Raw genomic sequence first — 21,794 nt, forward strand, 5'->3', positions numbered from 1 at the left:
GAATGGTTATACTGAAATTTTCTCAATAAGAGGACACACATTTGAAAGATTGAAAAAATAGCAGAAAAAAGAAAAATATGTAGAATGTATGTATGTGTAATATAAGGGAGCCTTATTTTTTGTTTTCAAAATTTACAAAATAAACTGGTACTAATCAACGGTATTTGGAATATCTATAAAATACACACACATATATACACATCAGTGACCGATTCTGATATTAAATCACAAAAAATCTTGAGGTCACCTTTGTTCATGTCACCAAATTTTATCTATGTATGTATATAAATTAAAAATACCATAATATTAAATGAACCACACTTTTTCCACATAATCATTTCACTATCTATTAATCCCTTTAAGCAGAATCGCTTTGAAATAAAATAAAATTGATCTAATTACACATCGATTCAGCCTATGCCCGTTCAAGGTATAATTACACTACATACATACGAACTTAAAAACAAGGCAATGAGTGTATATAAGCAATAAAATTTCAAACCCTTCTTATAATTAATTATAGGATTCCAAGTTAACAGCTTGCGAATCGGCGATTCCGAAGCATAGCTATGTACCTTTAATCGCAAAGGCGCGCAAAAGTTCGACAACCTACGCGATTGACGATCGCTATACGCTATACCTTTGTCGTTTCCGAACATTACAAAGATTTTTGTAATTAAAATACCAATACTATTATGGTTTCGGGCAATCTAATCACGCTTTGCATAAAATCACAGTAAAATTCGGTTCGATAGTGTATGCGCGCGCGCGCGGACACAACGTGTAATTACAACCGGTAACTGTTTACGTTTACGGAAAATTTATGTTGTTATTAGCCCGTGACGAGAAATAAAGAAGTGGAAGATGATGGAGGAGAAGGAGAAAAACTGGATTATGCCGCGGACAATAAAAAAAATTATCCTCGACTTTCGGGTCATTTGTTATGAGCTGCACCGCAATTGGTGCTCGTCCATCATGCGTCAACGTTTAGTATACTTTGCCAACAATTATTTTGGCAATTATGATTCGTTACCCCCTCGGGCTAGGTATTTTTCATTGTTTGAATGCAAATTTATAATTTTATACCCGTTAAAGGCTCAATCAATCCTATGATTATTCTCGACCTGAGAAATTTCAACACCTTTCCGTATGTGGGAAAACAGTCGACGACAAACGATCGATTAATAATAATTGCACAAGTAGATTCAAAATATAGTTCAATATCTAAACCGTAATTTTACACAAATAACATATTTAAAATAATTAAAACCATTAATGAAAAGCTCATGTTTTGAAACTACAAAACCTGATATATACATACATATAAATATGTTTAAATGCAAAATCAAAAATAATACACATCTTTATCGCATATATTAGAAATTAATTTGTGCTTAAATTGAATATTATTCAATTTTTGGATTTTGGAGACAAATCAAAAGCTGTCGATTCTTGTTTGTCTTAGCATACTGAAGGAACTTCTATATCCATACATATGTAAAAGATCATCTTGATTTTTTTAAAACATAGAAAGCTCGAATATATTGATATTAAATAAATTCATAAAATGTTCAGCAGATATTCTAAAGATAAGCACGTCAATAAAAAAAACAAAGGGAACATTTTTAACACAAGGTGAAATTCAACGGTGTTATAATCAACCTGACATAACATAAATAATTACACATTCAAATCGTGTCGAAATTAACATTACAAGAATTCGGGCTAATTTCCAATGAAAATTTCGATGAGATTCCGTGAACTGATAAATTGATGAAATAAATATCGCGCCTTCATTTAAATATTAATACTATCGTACAAAAAAATTTACATACATTCATACGCATCGTTTCCATACGAAAAATTTACTCAACAACAAAAAAAAAATAATAAAAAAAAACCATTAAGCATTATCTTTCTTGTAATATTCCATACATTATCATAAGCTATTGTTTTATAATACGGTGATAAAAATAGGTAATATAATATTACACACAGATGTGTGTTTAATAATCACAACGGCAAGTTCAGTTATGTGTAACGTTCACACTCGACCACACACAAATGAAAGTTACGTTCAATAATAATGATCGTATGAATAAATTCGATTTACTTCCGGGGAAAATTAAATCGCACACGCTATTATTATTACAAATGTATTATTTTTTAAAAAGAACCGCACTGCACTTACCAAAGACTAAACGAACCTATTATTCAAACGATTCATCATCGGAGGAACGAATCGCTTGAAACGAATTTTTTTCCCCAATGAACGAAACAAACTATGTACATATATAATATTAATAATTATTACCTGCATACTAGAAAATACAGGAATGTAGACAATTGAAAACAATAAAAAAAAGCTTTGTTTCTATCATATTATTCATCGACGAGTTTCAGTACCATTCATATGTTTGTTCTGAGACAAACAAATATCTAGTATATAACAAACTCATCTAATTTTAAATATAATTTAAATTATAAATTGCTATTTATCATGATATGAACTTCATAATATCATATTCAATTATTTGTAAGACTTTCAAATTAGCACAATTTTAAAAGCAATTAAATGACTTCTTCAAATCTTTATACACAAAAAAACTTCTTACGATAACCGACTATGTACATTAGACCGAATTGAAAAACGGGAATTTTGAATTTCCTTTGAATGGCCTTTGTGGAAAACGTACATCATATCAAATAAACGTTAATTAAAAATTTTCATTGGTTTTAAACAATGTCTCATGCCTCCAACTTATCCCGACAAAAATTTCAAAACAGTCTTTTTCGAGAACATTTTTCAGTTTTAAAGTATTTAAAAATAAAATCGCTTAATACTCATACTCAAGTTTTGACGGATCAAAGAGAATTCAAAGTCACCGTTTTCTCGTAATTCCTCATATGTACAAAGCAAGTAGCGCTTATTTTATATTATAATGGTGTTTGTATAGGGGGAGGTGTTATTTTCAGAAAATCGTCATTTTTGTCATGTTCCTGTGATTATTTTGAAATTAAGAGTCATTAAGAGCTTCTTTGGGTATATTACCTTTAATTTAAACATAAAAAATATCCAAAGAAAATCCGAATTTTATGAAATATATGAAGGCCAAAATGACCTATTTTGACACAAAGTGTCATTTTTTACGTCAAAAGATGATCTTACAATTCATAATTTCGTAAAATGCCATCTTGATCTTACAATTCATAATTTCGTATTTTTTTGTGTCCAGATTAAAGGTATATAATTAAGGAAGCTTTTACATATACATATACATTAATATAAAAACCATCTCAAACTCTTTTTCTCAAAACTTTCAGCATTCATCACAACTCCAAACTAGAAAAACATTACAATCCCACAACTCATACGTATGTTTGTACTATGTACATATTACACAGCCCTGATTTTTCCGCAACACAAATCACACATTTACCAAACACATTTTATCACACCTAGCACATATACAACGCTACTAAATCTACATTCACATTTGCGGCCGGCTTAATTCGAATCGAAAAATAAATAATAATGAAAAAAACAACCCCTCGAAATGCACGCGTGCACATTCGCGCTAAACGTTCCATCGATCAGATAAGAAGTACTACATAGGCGATAGTTAGCACGCGTGACGTTTTTACTTTTATTTTTTCATTTAAATATTTTTTTCGGCGCTTCTATCGGTGCACGATCAGTAATAACGTGTCAGCGGGCGGTCCGGCCCTGCTTTTCACCGACTTTGTGCATAAATTATCGCAATTAGACCGGAGCCAGCCCTGAATCCCCACTAGGTATATAAAGTATAGACTCATTGTGCGCCGCAAGTGCACCACTTAAAAAATACACCCCTGCGAAAGTCGCGCCCACTGACTTTGCTCTCTCGATAGGGTGGGGTTGGGTTTTTGTTCTCGTAATTTTTTTCCGAAATGTATTTTTCGTTGTTCGCAAATCTACTTTGCATTGTCTAAAGTCACGAATCGTCGGTCCCTCCCCCCCTCTCCCATTCCATCCCTACCTTCACTCCGTCATCCCCTTTAATCGCGATTATTGCTCCCCAAGTAGAACATATAATAGTTCTCCCCTCATTAAAATCAGGCTCTTATTATGTTATTAATCGTATAAAAAATTGCATATATTGAGTGCATGTGTAAAATATTCAACGTACATACATGCCGAATGTGGCAGAATACAAGTCATACTTTTTTTTGACAGACAAAATATACAACGATTAATTTAATTGACATAATTATACCACTTAATGATCATCAAACAGTGCAGGAATACTATAAATAATATATGCGATTCATCAATGCGTCATACGCCGTTAATACTTAAATATTTAATTAAGTTTAAAAATACATTGAAATACAGATTGAACAGTTGAAACGAATAATAATGATAAATTTTAGTTTTTTTGTTCATTTTCTCGCATATAAATCTACAGTCTTTGAATTTAGAACCAACAATTTGTATTAAATTTCACACGCCTGAACAACGCCAAGCAATTCGACCTACATATCTTCTATTTCACATTGCATGTAAATGTTTACTTTATAAATTTAGAATTTTTAATTTATTGTTGGCTACAAAAATTGTTATACAATTTTATAGTATACAATAGTTCTCCCCTCATTAAAATCAGGCTCTTATTATGTTATTAATCGTATAAAAAATTGCATATATTGAGTGCATGTGTAAAATATTCAACGTACATACATGCCGAATGTGGCAGAATACAAGTCATACTTTTTTTTGACAGACAAAATATACAACGATTAATTTAATTGACATAATTATACCACTTAATGATCATCAAACAGTGCAGGAATACTATAAATAATATATATATATATGTAGAACATTAATACTTTTTAGAAAGGGGTACACAAGAAAAAATCCTTTTGACAAGCTTTTTGCGTGTTAAATGGGGTTTGACATTTTGTGAGTTGATTTTAGACCACTTTTATGCTTCCGATCACTTTGATATTTTACCGACATACTGTTTGGGCATTTACAGTTGCTAGAGGACATGACGCTGAGGAAATTAATCAATATTGAAATCATTAAAAATTATATAGTAGTCATCTGTAAGATCGACGTGATGACAGCTGTCTATTCAAATACTTCACAGAAAATGTACACAGTTGAAATAGTAACAAATGTAACTTTTTTCACACATCTCAAATATACTATACTGTATTACGATAACTCTAAGAATGTGTTCATAGCAAAAATGTGACTTTCTAACTTAATTTACTAGTCGAGTGACCTAAACCTATCCTCTCCATCCTACCTGGTACCAAATTATAGTTGAACTACACTTTCAGTTGTAATATATTTTGACCAATTAGAATGTAATTCGCCATACGAATCAACGTGGGTTAGACGGAGTGTATTCCAACTAGTCAAAATATATTACAACTGAAAATCTTCACTTCAACTATAACGGCAGATGGTACCAGGTTAGATGGAATATATAGCCAGCAGTTTGGCTTAGTGGTAGCGTATATATTTAGCACCACTGAGGTCAAAGGTTCGAGTCCTCGCCACTGCTGGTTAGATTTGGGGGTTTTGTGACTCCAAATCGATCGTTTCTCTATCAGAGTTTGCCAATTTTATCGATCATTGCTGAAACGGTTCCTGAAAATTGGTATTAGATCTAATCCTGTTGTCACAAAATCTGCCTGTGTATAATTTGTAATAATTATACACAGTAATCTGAAATCTATAGATATCTCTATAGACATCTCTATAATTTCGTATTTATTATATGTATAAAAATTGTATACAAAAAAAAATCTAAAAATAATCCATAGATGTCTCTATGATTATTATTTCTGATTAATTGTTATATGCTAAATATTCTGATTGTATATGTATCTATTACTGTATTTCTGATTTCTGATTGTTTATGTATTCTGTATTTCGTTAACGTACATTGGAGCAAATCTGTAATGGCGAGTGTATATTGATTTGTAACAATAAAATAAAATAAATAAATAAATAAAATACCAACTAGTCAAAATATGTATCTTACAACTGGAAGATACACTTCAACTGTAACATATATTTATCACAGATAAGAGACTAATGCCTTTTTTAAAGTTTTAAAAATATTTAAAGTATATTTACGGAATATTTAACTAATTGTAAATATGCAGTATTTTGGTGTGTGTTTTAAATTTTAATATGCATATTTTTTCATGTGAAAAAATGCAAAAGAATAACGATTAATCACAGCTTAAAAACCACCCGTTATTCTGCTGCACACTGCATACTAGCTCTCAATTGTGCATTAAAAACAATATAACCCCTTAGCGCTCGTTCGCAAAACAATTTCACGCGTGCGCGCGCTTCAATCGAACGAATTTCAAAGAACTCTCCCTACTTAAAACACAAATAAAAAAATAGAAATAAAATAAAATAAAAGCACCCCATTATTTTCGACGATCATAATCAATCGAGTGGCGAGTTCAAAACTCGATCTTTCGTGTCCGCACATAATGAGATCAGAAGCGGTGCAAAGGGAGGGATGGGGGGGTTGAGGTTCGTCGCCCCTAATGACTCGACGGTAAATGAAAAATAAAATAAAATGAAAAAAAATAACATTAGCGGGTGCAGGGCGACGAACATGTGGCCGTAATTTGTAGGCCATGTGTTTACTTTCTACAGTGACTTGGCCGCGATGCAGATCGGAAAATTCGATAAAGCCGTAATTTATCGAGTGCAACTCGTCGCTTTTATTCGAACAATCGTCGCCGTGGGTTGTTATTAGTATAAGTAAATTTTATTGTAATTATTGAGTGCACTTCGCTATGTATTTTTTATGTTTTTTTGAATCGAAATGTATGCACTCCTACTTGTCGTCAATTCGTCGTACATGTAATTACACACAATGTCGTAGCTTTGAAACGCGAAAATTTCACTATACATCTGCAGACATACATAGAACACTATTATATAACTTTCTAAGAAAAATTACATGCTCATACATAATACATTTCATCTCTACATATGTATGTATGTACATATATACAGTAGTCATTTATGATTATTTTAGAATATAGTATGTTATATGTAGAATATACTGGCTTCAAAAATACAGCTATTAAAAAAATTAGAGACTTATGGTTCGCTCTCAATTTCTTTTATATAAGATTCATATAAAAGGGTCGCAATTTTTGGTAATTTAAAATAATTATAATAAGAAATTTTGTCTAAAGCTTCGAGCGCTGAATGCGAGTTAATTCATGTTCTTAAATTCGAATCATTTTGTGGAGATAATTTCATTAAAAACTAATCAAAAATTAAACAGACGTTCCAAGCATTATTCGTTCTACAGAATAATTTGAAAATAACATTTTCTTATATTCCAATTCCATTATTTGGAATATTTAATTGAAAAAATTATTCTAAATGCTATATGATTCTTCTCGACCCAATAGAAAACCATATAATAAGAAATAATGAATTCTCGTGAACTCATAATTCTATAGGTACATTCTACTCATAGGACAACAGACTTTCTTATTTTTAACTAATTCAAATAATTGTACATACATATGTAAGGATTATTTTGAAATGATCCTCATCTATAATATGTGAGCATACTTTTGACGTAATTTTAACACAACTTCATAAATCTTTTTTTATTTATGTAATATAAAATAAAATTTAAAATGTTAATATATAAACATTATCCAGTAACATCCAATACATAGATTTCATCAGCTACGAAACGATTCCAAATGAGACAAATATAATTGCAAGAATAAACGCACATTTCTACATATGTGTATTTAACTTTTCGCAAAATTCCTCGCATACCTGATAATTTATCGCGCACACGTGTGTAACGACGATCGGTTACGCGCGCTTTTTCGCCATTTTGTAAATTGCGCAAAATTGGCCAATTAAATCGCGATCGACGTGCCGAATGATATATACCGGTGTGCCTTGATTCGTTATTAGCTCTTTGTAGCTGTGTATGATATAAGATCTCTCACTCGCCTCTTACACGGGTTCAAACCCACACACACGCATGATTGTATACTAATTTTACGAGTATTTGTATATTGAGGTATGCTCAAAAAGCTAGATGAATGCTCAATACAATAAAGAAAAACAAAAAAAAATCCAAACATTACAACCCTTCCATACTACATATTTGAATTTGTGTTTTGATTTTTGATGTGAAGCACATTTTGATTTTAAATTTGCAATGATTATTAGCAACCTGATTATTAGCCACCATCCAAACAAATCTTTTTCATTTTTTAACAAAACCCTAATGATATTACTAGATACAAAGGCCTACTTTTAAGCTTATGAAAGTATCAGAATTTTATTCTTGAAAAACTACCAATGAAACTAAGAAAAATGTTAGATCAATTCAAATTTTTGGTAAAGAAATTATGAATAAAATGAAAAATCGAAAAACACGACTTCGCAATACTCAAATATTATATTATAAAATCAAATAATTAAATGTTATAAAATACTTGGCTCAAGCAAACTACGACACCATTTTTTTTTGATAAAAGCTATAATTCATACAAATCTTCAACATATCTTGACCAAATCTTAAATTTATAAATTAAAAAAAATTTATATTAGTAGATACCTACTATTGAGCCTATGAAAGTATGTATCATAAAAATTTAATTTTCGAAAAACTCCAAACAATAGCAAAGTATTTAAATTAACGAAACACAAGATATGATTTCGAAGAAAAATAACTGAAAAATTCACTATATTATATTTTATTTTAAATACATTAAACATTTTTGTCCCAATATTAAGTCGAAATCCGTGACTTGAACGAGTTCTCTCCTCCGTCAGAATTGATCAATGCAACTCTATACTTATAGCTAGTAATCCAGCGATCATTTTCTATTTTACACTTTATTATTCTTGTTAGTATTTATAGAATCATCTTATTTTGCAGTTATTGTAAATAGCATAATAGAAAAAAAATCTTAAAACCCTTTTAACAATTCTAAATTTCAAAATTAATAGTTGAGTTGATTCCATATAAATTTCACCAACACCGCACAATCATATTAATCATGAAATCGTCAAAAAAATAGCCTACTTAATTATTTAAAATTTAACAAAATAAAATCAAGTACGCGTACGCACTTGTATGAAGTACATACATACATGTGAATATATGTATGTACAATCATCGAATTTTTTCAACACGCCTCATATAAACAGCTCGTGTGTATAAAGCATTGATCTCGATACGATCGTAAAATTTAATCAGTGCATTAAATGTTTAAAATAATAATAAATAAAGCGTTGCGACACAAAACGCTCTCTCGGGGCGACATAATTATTGTTTCGTTTGCTCATTTTCGCTCTGTACGACTACGACTGGTTAGTCGAACGAGTTGTATAGAAAATTAGTACTTTAGAATGTTTATTAGAACCGCTGCTCGAGTCACATTCTAAGTCAGGCTAATGACGGCAGTGGTCGCGAACATTTTTTTTTTCGTCCGTTTAGTTTCGTCGACTCTATTAGATCTTACTAGAATCCGGTCGTGTCGGACAATTTAATTTATACGCGGCATAACCTTTTGAATGCCTTTCCCTATCTCTCATTGTAAGCGGCGATAAATCGCAGCGGTGACTTTTAATCGTTAATTGATTTCTAGATCGATCGATCTTATTACAAGTGTTGGGTCGAAAAAAAAACGTGAGTGTTTGTACGTATAAACGCGTTTTTACATTAATGTCCGCTAATAGATTCACACAAATGTAACAATGGCATCACTCTCACGATTGTCATTAGTAGAGGTAGGATAGTCACAGTGCTATCTATTGTTCGGCAAACCTTTAACAATGCATTTACAACCTTTGAACAATACACGGCCCCCTCAGGCTCCGGTGACTAGTCATTAGCTGTCAATGATGATGATTGTGATTTCGCGCCAAGTGTAAAGTTCTCTTGAGAAACGTTATGTAACCGTTTTTCACTGCATTTTAAGAAAAAAAATGTATTCCTCAAACTGTAATTATATGAAATTGTATCATCATCGCCGAAAAATGTACGTAACTTATTTAAATATGCATAAGAATTTGCGGCATCCCAAAATTTGATCGTTTTGCATAAAATTTCAAACCAAAGTTTGATCAAATGTTTTTGTCCCGTTTTTTTCTACATAGCTGTCATATTCTACAGCTTTACAACTGCTGCACTATTATATTTTGAATTTTAATGAATAAAAAATCGTACTGTAGCAATAAATAACATCTCAATCTCAAAGGGCATTCCCCGTATTCTCCAATCAATTATCATAAAATAAACGTCTCGCCTGTTATGTAAATAGATGAACAATTTCCTATGAGATAAAATTAATTCAGAAAGTGCACATTCACATCTGTACATTATCCAAAAGAAATTATAAAACATGTGTAATTATAATGACTTAAATAATCATTGAAAGCTATACTACCTCATAGGTATATCAAAATTTTCAATACGTTAGATAGTAATATGGTAGATTTTGTTTAAAATTTACTATAATTTTTAATATACGAAGTGTGTAGCTTCTGCATAACATACCTAAGGGCTTAGCCCACTGTTTGTAATCAACGAGCTCAATGACTAGGTCAACATTTCTCGGATTTGATTAACGTCGCCAGACATTCTTCGCCGCGATTAACTAACACTACTTACATACTGCGCGAAATCAGACATGATTGTCAACGTTTTGCGACATGAATAGCTTTCGACATTGGAAATGTTTTACATAAATACGCCTCATCATAATAAGAGTAAAAATACCCTGCCATTACACGCTTAATTTTCGATTTCGAAGAACGATTTTCTCACGAAAAATTAACAGAATTTATTTCTCTATAGAAACGAACGCCAAGATTGCGTTCATCATTTCAACGAAAACTAATTACAGTTGATTTACCGCTATTATAACAATTAAAAAATATACATATTACTATTGTTACTGTGGCGCAAATACACAATCGGAACGTTGCATATTTGGAATATTTACGACCGTACAAATTGACCACGTCTGAACGCATGTAACAACTCAACTAAAACACGATCATGACGCACATACAAATCCAAATAATTCAAAGAGTTCAAACATAAATGAGTGTATTTTTTCTAAATCAACAAACTGAGAATATCGTGTGTTGTTCACGTCGGATTTTTTCCGGGGACCGGTTCAACGTTTATACAAATTCAATGTTCGATGCAGAATCGCTAATCGTCAAATTAAGATTAGACAGCATAATAAGCGTGCAAAAAGATCTAGGGGGGGAAATATACGACCACAATTTAAATTTCATACTAATAAAGAGTCAATGAATGCCATATATTTTATACACACACACACATACAGACGTTCTTAATTGTTTCCATTCATGTATTAATAACGACGATAGCACCTCGTGTGTTTCTCGCGTGTTAAGAAAAAAAGTAAGAAGAAAAATAACACAGGTATGTATTCTGTGATACGTATAATATATAATAGTTCGACGACCAGACGTTTCAAGCTACATTAGTAATCGATCCAGTTTCTTTCATTTTTATGGCATGGCTGATTTCATACAAAAAATTTAATATCTTTTCGTACGGGCCAGCTTATTAATTTAATTACAAAATTATGGTAATAAACTTGGATCGCAATAGGCTCTCGCATACCCGATGCTTAATGCCTCCGCATAATTATAAATTTCCTACACGTATTTTTATTATTATGAATGTGAACACGTACACATGCACAATACACACGCAGAATGCGTACGATTAATTCGATTGTGAATCAGGTATTTTAAAGCGAATTTGACAAAAAAAAAGAAATCGAATCGAATTCAAACAATAAACCTAATATATGGATATTAAAATAATCATGCCAACAAATTAATAAAATAGTATTCAAAAACTCATTCTTACATTCTGTAAACGAGTCGCAAAATTTGCTTTCAGATTCTTAAACTACCTCATAAAAAACATCAACAAAATTTATACCGTCAAAATACTAATTAGTTAGTAAAATAAGACCTGTTTTCATTTGCGTGTAATGTATTATATACCTTTATATACATATATGTATACAATTTAATACAATAAATAAAACAATAATATAAATTACAGTTCACAAATTTGCACTTCTGTTTCTATCAATAAAAGTAATCTAGAGTTGAATTCAAATCCTACAATTAACAGTAATAAAAATGTGGTCAATAAACTATCGGATACTTAAAAGCTAATTTTTAGTTAAAAAATGTTTCTATCCTTAATTTTTCTACAAAAAAATAAATAAATCATATACATACATATGTTTTAACTGTAATTAATTGAATTTGATTTATATACTATAAATCAGCACATACAACCTTATTTTAACAACACGTTATTAAGGTCAAATAAAATACATCGATTGAATAGTGCCAATTGTTACACCGAATATGTTTGCTATTTGATTAAACCAAACAATTAAAAAAAGCTACACGTATCCATTAAAAAATCATCATAATATTTTTTTTTAAAAACACAATTCCGCGATCTTTATCGCATGGATAATGTTGGTCTGATAATTAGTTAGATTTTAACTAATAATCTTGAATTTTTGACGTTTACGGACGACTTAAAATTTGTTTAAGTTGTCATTAGCATAATATACGTTAATTTAACGATTTTTCCTTAACTCTACAATCGATCTAACATTGCCAGTATACGAATGTGCCTTCGCTTATCTAAAACAGCAGCGTGTAGAACAACGCTATTTAAGTATTATATTCTAAACAAGAAACGATTTATACCGTAAAGTCATAATGAGAAACAACAATAACAATAATGGAGAATAGTAGCAACTAATTATACATTTATAGGCGTACCGAAAAAAAATGCTGTTTCTCTTTCTCTTTTTTTCGTACGATTCGTTGTTTCGTCGGGGAACGGGTAAGAATATCAAAAATTAAAATCGCTAATGACTTTGGTCATTAACTTAATAACTTTAATGGGAACTTGCCCCTATTTTTGTTTCGAGTTTCGGGAACATAATGATCGCCGCACAATTAATTATTCCCGTTTCGTTTATTGCCACTAAGTCACCAAACACGTGCGTCACACATCACCTTGTCCGACCTTAACGAAAACCGAGAAAAACCGTCAATATTTGAATAAATTACCGAATCTATATTATCTCAGCTTTGCCGAGACTCGTTGCGCATGTGCGAATATTCCCAAAACTAATTATCAGATTCAGTAATTTGAATAACATTACCCGGTCGTCGGAAGTTAAGTCTAGAGTGGGGGATTTTTTTTTCCTACGAAAATAGATTGATGAACGCGTAACATGAATATTTTATGAACGTAATTGACGTAATTATAAAATTACATAATCAACGTCAGTGTTTAACGTATAGTATAATAACCGAGGATGGCTCAATTTAATACGATCATTCCAAGATACGCGGAAATAGTGAAATGCCACTGCGTGGAATTGTACATGGATACCGGTGTGTTTATACGTATTGAAATAATTGTCTGAAAACAATTTTTGGTTATTAGCCCAAATTATAACGATAGGCCACCCCATTCTCATATATCCAATTGGAAATTAAATTAAATTGATGAAAACAAACATGAAAGTTTTGAAAATACGCCCGTTATCGTTGTTTACGAAAGGTAAAAGGGGTTGAATTAAAAATAGAAAAAACCTGCTTAATTGGGTCGAAGAAAGACTTAAAATGATTACAAAAATAATGCGTTATTGAATGTCAATTAATACAATTTCATACGTGCCTATATGTATTATATATGTACATACACACATACATAACTTTTTTTCTGTAATAATACTAGCCAAATCATCCAACATTGCTCAGATGGTTTAAAGTCGAAAAAAGGACTCTTACCACTCTTAAAAACCATCTATGTATGTACGATGTATATATATACATAAGTTAGAGAAACATGTAATAGTGTACCAAATTTTCTGGTTCTATACTGAAAATTGAAGATTTAACTACATACATATAATACATATATATAACTGACACAAAAACAGAAATTCGTATTTATATATAACAGTCCAAGTGTACATTTCGTTCGTTCATGAACATGCTAATATGCTTATAGTATTCTCAATCGTTTGTCAAGTATACCTCGAGTTATAATATTTTAAAAATTACCGGATACGAAAATTAAAGCTACGTTGTAATGCGGTTTCCAATGGATTTTCCTTTTAAGCACTTGGCGTTTTGACATCTCAAAGTTTTTAACAGCTCAAAAGTTTTGACGACTAAAAATTTCCCGCGACACCTGGTGGCTATTTGTAGATAGCTTTTGACTGTTAACACTTAAACTAAAACCAATAGTTAGTGTATGAACAAACTTGTATGCTTATGAACGAACTGTAATGAAAACTCGGACTGTAAAACATATGTTTACTAGTAAAAATGTTCAAATTTTAATATTATACTTATTTCATACAATTTACTCAGATATATATTGTAGATACATGGTTTGATTTAAAAATGTGTCACCAAAGTTTTTAAAATGATTTACAAATAAGATTATCTTACCAACAAGACAGGGTTGAGCCGGATTCTATAATTTTATTCGGACATCAAAAAAATTTAGTAATTTTTACGATTTACATATGTACATACATACATATGATTTTGGCTAAAAATTATTTGCGGTCCAGATGGAAGACGACCTTCTGATTTAGAAACAATGATATTTGACATAATAATACATATGTATATATATAAGAACTGTAACCAATCACTAAACAAACTCACAATTTAGCCAAAAAAATTACTTAAACATGTGTATCATAAATCAAAATAGCAAAAATATACTCTTTTTAGCCATAGTTTCTAACATATATCCACCCAATTAATTGGACGACTTTTCAACACATCTGCTATTGATTAATGTAATAGGAAAACGATCTGAACCATAATTCAACTCGGTTGATTAATTCCGATCGCCTTTCACCTGGGCAAAACAGGGATCGTTCATGTCCATGTCCGTGTCCATACTTCCGCAAAATCTCGCCCAATTCGCTTCGTATAATACCACCATAACGATAGCCCAACCACCATCGAAGTTAATCGTGCTCGACGGCAAATCCGCGTAATTATTTTCACGTGTAAGCGATCATTACATCGTATCGATGCAACGACGATTCGCTTTTCACGCCAACAACGATAATATCATACATAAGTGTAATATAATGTTAAACAAGTCACCTTATTCATAGCATATATGTACGTACATACATACATCAGGTCGGATCTATTATATTAATTTTTTCGGCATTTTTTTTATATTTAAAATAAAGCTAGACACCCAATGAAGCTCTTGATAACTGCTATAATCAAAATTATGAAAATATTTAATAAGAAAAGACTATTTCCATCATCGTATGGAAGTTTCTGTCAAAATGACAACTTTGGATTCCCGTTAATACGTCAAAAGTAATTATAATCCACCCAATTACATAAACTGCAATGATTATAAATGTTATTTTTTTAAATAGTAAAAGATCAAAAATATCTTTTAAATATAACATGAAAAAAACAAACATTTTCAAAAAGTTGTAGGGATAAATCGATTGATTGGAGATACAAGATATTGCTCAAAATCTGTGAGACTTTTTATTTAACATTTACTTTTGTACGACTTAAGTTTTCCAATTGGGAAATCCAAAATTCGCGTTTTTCGCTACAGACTGTTTTATATTGGAATTGTACTCAAAAATCAACAACTTTCAGTGGGTTTTTAACATTAAAATAAGGCAATATTAAAAATACTTACAAAAAAAAAAAAATTGTAAAATAGTAAACGATCAGTAAATTTTATTTTGAAGATAATTTATTAACAATAAAAAGCATTGAAAAATTATAGATGAACCTTCATTGGAAAATTGTGAATATCTTTAAATTCCATCTCAGAACATTAAAATAATACAAAGGAAAGAATATTCAGTGGGATTGATCAAATCATGATTTTTCTATTGAGACACGACAAACAGTCATCAAATTCTGACAAGAGATCTAGGATCAAAACTAAAATCAAATAAACTATTCGGCTTTCGCCAGATTTCAGTCCCGACTCAAAGCTCTACAATTTGAAGCTTTCCCTCTTAATAAATGTCACTAATTTATCAATGCACTCTTAAGAGGCAAATTACAACGAGAAAGCTAATACTCGACAATGAATTACAGTCGAGTTTCACAATAGTGTTTTCAAACGAAATTGATACTCATAAAATCAGATCTTATATAAATAGAAATTTTGCAGAATGCTTAGTATTTATAAACAATAAAATTGTTGAATGCATTATTTAAAATTTTATCTACGATTATATTAGCTCAAAACCTAATCCAAAAGACGTTAACTTGGAAATGACATATGACTTAAATTTCAATGCTTCATATTATATTAAATTTCATTTTACACTACCTTATTAATTTGGAAAAAATAATCATCAATTTAAAATTTTATTGGAATAAGAATAATCAACTTTCCGAATTTTTTTCATTGATAATTCGGAAATCAAATACGTTTATAAATAGTCTTACAAGTACACATGTATGTAAATTCTAGGAAAAGCTCACGAACTTATTAATATACATATCTATAGACAGCGTGTAATTACTAACTTTTGATTGCCACTTCTATAGTATAGAAAGCACATACATATTTGAAAACCTCATAAGATACCGCCTAAGTACTTTAACTACATACCTTCTTCACCGGTATACGCAAAAGAGTCGATGACTTTATGTAAAATGTACGTACATACATTGTACATCGGACTTCATCAGCAACAACTGTTTGAAGTTGTACACGTGTAAATTAAACTCACTCGTTTTGTATTTAAAGTTCATGCTTCATGCCGAATTTCTGTAACATGTGTTCAAGAGCCACCGCCGCTGCTATTATGGAGATTTTTCAAACAGATAATTATTATTAAAAACGAATTAAGACGATTCGTCGCACGTAGAGTACGCAGCGTCATAATTAAAATTCCGAGAGCGGATTTCGAGCGTCATTAAAAATAAAATGAAAATATACATAACTTCGAAAAGCTTCCAGGTAGGCAAATGTATCGGATATTGCTTTCCACCTGGGGCATACCGGAAGTGCAAAACAGTGCATATCCTGAGAAAAGACGATGCGCAAACGACAACGTATTTGACACGAAATCTATCGTAATAAATCCTATGGATATATGAAGGACATTATTTCAGAAAAAAAGGTACCGGAACGCACTTCTTGTCAAGCTTTTTCTAAAGAAAATGATATTCAAATATCATTTAAATGAAATTTAAGACAGCTTTTCCTATACCATCAAGTGTTATACACTTGGTGGTATAGTAAAAGTAAACAAGATACGTCATACATTTTTATGCGCCAATTTCTAATCCGTCCATATTTCATCCTCTTCATAAGGACAGCATATGTATTTTATCATTTTGGACAATTATATATGGCGATATGGATTGTAATTATGTACGCACGAATATTTTTTCATCTATTGCTTTTGAAATATTAAAAATACCGTGAAAAAATGTGCCGGAACGGCGTTCCATCGCATTCTTAGGGTAAAAAAGACCTCGATACATATATGCAAACTCAAACTCGACTGAAAATTCATACCCTATTCCAAACAAAAAACACTAATTTAAATTTGCATATAAATAATGTTATCAATTACAAAAAAATTATGCGATTTAATAGCGGTCACGCTGATGCTCGCTCGCGTCAAATTAAAACTGAAAATAAATCAAAAATTTTAAACTGTAATAATCGAGACGGAATTAATTTAATTTAAAATAACTATATAATTATTGATTAATTTAAAATTTAAAAGCAGCCGACGTTTCCATTTTAGAAAGTTAATTTTTTAGTTTGGATTTAACGTGTCGTAAATAGTTTTAATGTTAAAAATTTACATGCCAATTTCACCGACTGCAAATTTATTATTAACGCTAAATTAAATCGATTGCACAACGCGGCCCAAAAATTATCACCTTATTTGTTTCGCTCATTGCGTTTTGCCACATTATTCGATTCATTAATTTAATAAATAATTTTATCGTGATCACAACATTTTTGACCTTTCTAAGAGGAAAAAATCCCATTTCCGGTTGATTAAATTTAATTATTTTTTTTTATTTTCATCACATTGATACAAGAATTATACTTGAATTTTTTCGTAAAGAACACACAATTAAAGGGGTCGAAAAAAAATAGTGGAAGAAAAATTGAACAAGAATAAACTGCCACTTCTGGTTGACGGACGCTTACCAAATTTTATAAATAAACTTCTAGATATGAAATTTCAGTTCAATAAACCAAAGGTTTTCTGAGAATAACATAAAAAACCTCGATTCTTTAGAGTAAAAGTACTACTTCCGGTCGAGGTGAAAATAGTTTGGGAGACAATTGAATTCAAAAACTTTAAAAAAAGAGGACTCCTATAAGCGGAGGTACCATTTCTTGTCAACTTAAGTTTGAAAACAAGATAGCGTCGTATCGATAAGAATTTCAGTAACCGATACTATGTAAGTTTCAATTCGATAGGACTATCGGTGTTCAAAAAATACCTATGTAAAATACACAGACACACACACACACACACACGAATTTTTTCTAGCTCAAGTAAATGTGATCAGTAATCGATTCTGAGTTCGAATCAGTCAAAATCTCGAGTTCGAATTTACGCATGATCACAAATCTTCATCTATTGTTAATAATAATAGATAAAGTGAAAATTATTTAAATCATTCTGCTCTTATGCGTACAAAAACTGACCGATATATTAACTTCCTAACATACTTGCATTCAAATTCAAACGAAATGCATCACAAAACCAACAGCATAGATCAACGGTTAAACATGTAATGCTATCAATTGGGTGGTCAAGGGTTCTATCCCCGGTGGGTGTTGCTGGCCAGACCTTGAATATGTGACTTTAAGGTCGATCGTTTCATACCAGAGTTTGCCAATTTATCTCATTTCATTGAAACGGTTCCAACAATTCACAAACCTGTCCTATCTCTCTCGCAAAAATTCGAGTTACTTAATGAACTCATTTCGATTTACGGTGATGACTCTGTGGATGTTATAGATGATAGATGAGTCTTTATTTGCTTTGTGTAATACTTTCAATAAGTCTGTACAATGTTTGACCATAGATGTAGTGTTTAATGAAAATAAATGTGTGTATACCTGTATATACCTATATAATTAAAAATTCTCAATCTGTATGTATCACACTCGAAGCGTTGGAGTAATCTGTTACACCAGTGAGCATGATTGATTGAATAAAATAAATAAATAATAATAATAACTTAATATAATAAATTACATTAAGTGAAAAAACATTCTTAAAATAAATATTTATGTCGAAAATAGTTCATGCAATAAATAAATACCATACACGTGCGGACTTCTGAAACGCATCTGGGTACCAAAGACGTAGAGAGCACGTACCGGTCAAAATTCGTACTTTAATTGCGTACGATACGCCAACTTTTTTTCAACCGGTTAATGGCCGATTTATAAGGTATTTAAACGCGTCGTTTCGAATCGGCATAGTATGGACGGGGTCGTAATCGACCGCCGCGAGTACCGAATAAATCACACTTTTCCAACAAAATTGGATCGTAATTTTTAACATAATTTATTACGGAGACTCAAAACAGTATACTCATTTGTTATTTATTATTTTTCGGTAAGTATCTTACCCCTCCTTCTACTTAAGACGCTATTATAATCAGTACCGTTGTAAGCTATATAAATATACATGTAGTATAATATGTATATACTATCTGTGCGGGAAAATATGATACGGACTCTGCAGTAGGACCAAAATTAAATATGTACTTATCTTATTGATCTTAATACTAAAGATGAATGTATGTTTGTTTACCCACTTTGCAAATCTACAGTTTTCAATTAAGTACTACCACATGTGATATTCCTATATACATATATATTAGCAGACCCAATTGAATCTCTATCGGCGGCCAAACCTCGCAAAATGGCAAAGTTTGGAAGAATGTAGAAAGTTTGTGAGACCAATTGGTTAAGAGAAACTAATATAAACCTTGTAATTATGAACGAACCGAACAAAATGACAAAGGAAGAGTGTGGAAAAGAACCCAAATATCGTCAGATGAAAAAATCGAAAGCGAAGTAAGAAGAGGCTGGTAAAAAATGGAACCTTTCAAACGCTTACGCAACGCCAAACAATTTGGGTAGTTCAAATACATATATGCATGTATACATACATATGTATGTAATAGATTATCTTTACTAATCTACAGTTGTAAATTAAAAACCAACAAATTTCATACATACTATCACGAGGTAATCAAACTTGGAACATAGATAACATTTTTATTTCATTCAAATAATGCAATCAACTGTTCTAATTGTTCATACAAAACGGCATAATATTAAGTATTTGTGGTAAATTTTCATAGATTCTTTTTTTATCTTGAAAACACTTTGAAATCTCTTGAATGCATTAACACTTTGTGGGCATTTGGGCCGTTTAATATTATAATAAAACTTTATCTGCGAATCAAAAGCATAAAATTTTAAGAATTAATTTATATATCCAGATAAAAAAACACATGTAAAATATAATAAGAAACACGGAAATAATATTTAAATAAAAACACCTCTTTTTTATTTTTGATTTAAACTGAGAGATTACTTTAAAATAGTAGAGCGATTCCAAATACAAAAATGAGATGAAAATATTTCGGTTTTAAGTTTTAATATCAAGGAGGACAGATAGCTGTATGTAAATTTGAAAAAAAAAAGTTTTAGTATAATTTAAAAAAAGTCATGTATGAAATAATAATGCTTCAAATATTCCAAAACATTTATAAAACTAGTCATAGACGTTTATTATTATTAATATTTTATAAATGTGTGATCTATGAAAATAAAAGATCACAAAATTTATTTATTTAACATACTTGGGGGAGGCGACAAATCCGATAGACCCAAGGGGTTTGATTTATACATATTTTATCAAATTATACATATTTGTAAATTAAATGAGAAAAAAGTAAAATACATTCAAAATGACAATATTAAAATAAAAATAAAAACAAGAGAGAAAAAAAAGTAAACAATAAGCAGAAATAAGATATTGGGAAAAAAGAATTACAAAAATCCTTTAAGTTTAAGAAATACATCAAGCTTATTCTTAAACATATAAAGGTTGTCAGAAATTACAACATCATTGGGAAGACTATTCCAAACTGAAACCACTCTGTTTGAAAAGAAGGAATCTCTGATCAATTTATTAGATTTTTCTTTTTTGAGTCTAAGCGAGTGACCTCAGAGGGGTGAGTGTTTTCGTTTAATGTAATATAATTGGACATATAACATTTATAATGATTATTTAGTATTTTAAAGACTTCGATTAAGTCGCCTCTTATTCTTCTCGTCTCCAGTGTAGTGAAATTCAATCGTTCGTTATAAGAAAGTGAATTAAGTTCAGAAATAATCTTTGTAATTCTCCTTTGTACCCTTTCGATACATGTAACATATTTTTTAAAATGAGGATTCCATATGCTAACAGCGTATTCTAGATAAAAATTTTGTATATTTTTGATAATATATGTAGTTAAGTTCAGAAAATTGAATACACGTTTTACCACATACAAAAATGAGTAACATTTCAAATAAAGTATTTTGCAACTAAAATTTATTTATTTTTACCCCAAAGCTCTCCATATATTAAGGCATCTTAAAATCGCTACTTCAACC

General features: G+C 30.7%; 1 protein-coding gene across 1 annotated transcript in view; it reads right to left on the minus strand.

Moving 5' to 3' along the window:
* Positions 1-21,794, minus strand: part of pdm3 (POU-domain protein pdm3) — a 179,017-nt gene that overhangs the window by 123,767 nt on the left and 33,456 nt on the right. The window lies entirely within an intron of this gene.

Source organism: Arctopsyche grandis, chromosome 10 (assembly GCF_051622035.1).
Source record: "Arctopsyche grandis isolate Sample6627 chromosome 10, ASM5162203v2, whole genome shotgun sequence".
Taxonomy (NCBI): Eukaryota; Metazoa; Arthropoda; class Insecta; order Trichoptera; family Hydropsychidae; genus Arctopsyche; species Arctopsyche grandis.